Genomic DNA, 1,041 nt, shown 5'->3' on the forward strand with positions numbered 1-1,041 from the left:
ATCACCAGAAATGCATTTAAAAAAAACAAGAAAGAATCAAACTGACCACATAGTAGATTTTCTTTTATTCTACTTAGAAAAAAATTGTATTTTACAGTTAGGGTACAATAAAGTTTTTTTCCTCATATAAAAAGCTATTTTACAGTAACCACAGACTATCACCTTGACTGTTTTAGTTTTTTTTTCTTTCGTGAATACAGATTGTTGACTCAGAAATGCGTCTAAAAAAATGTTAAGATGTACATGGCGATTTCTGCAGAGAATTTGTGTTTTTGCGCCGATGGCACACGGCCTTATTGATAAAGGGGTCTTAAAGGAGAACACCGGCGTCAGCGGAGTGGCTGGGATGCCAGACTGTGATCATAGATGGTTAAGGTGCTTTTGTAGATGAGGCCCCACTGTCTAAGCTTAGCAGCATCATTGACGCGTAACTGCGCCTTTTCTTTTTTTAATTGATATGTTAGGGCAGAGAAGATGATGTCTAAATTTGATGCAAGAGTCCCCATCTCTGATAACTTCTTTATAGTAATGTGAGGGAATCGGCCATTTTCCCTAACCCCAGATACAGACGGTCACACCATCTTGCCGTTACGGCCCCTTGACCACCTTCGTAGTGGTTTTCATGGATCCCCCCCAATTACGAGATCGTGGATTCCATATTCATCTACAAGCAGACCCCTCCAGGGTAGACATCTTAAGCATTTTGATAGAATACATCCTTGATTACAGGTCAGTATGAACGAGAACGAGTTTCCCCCCCCCCCCACAAAACCGTTATATACAGAGCATTTCATTGGATAAGAGAAAAGTGCACCGGATGCTTTCTTAGTAGATATTAAACAAAACATTTGATCAGCTTGTACCAATGTACATTGAGATTTTCAGCGCACGGCCGCGCCCTTATAAAAAATAGGACAAGGTATCGATGGAATTGGTACATTCTATAAAATAAAAGTTCTCTTTAGTGACGGGGTCTAGGAGTACGTAAAATGTACTTCTGTTTTTTTAAAACAACTTGTCTCCCCCCCCCCCAACACACTC

The sequence above is a fragment of the Nanorana parkeri genome, unplaced genomic scaffold, assembly GCF_000935625.1.
Source record: "Nanorana parkeri isolate BGI_ZX_2015 unplaced genomic scaffold, ASM93562v1 scaffold17, whole genome shotgun sequence".
NCBI lineage: Eukaryota > Metazoa > Chordata > Amphibia > Anura > Dicroglossidae > Nanorana > Nanorana parkeri.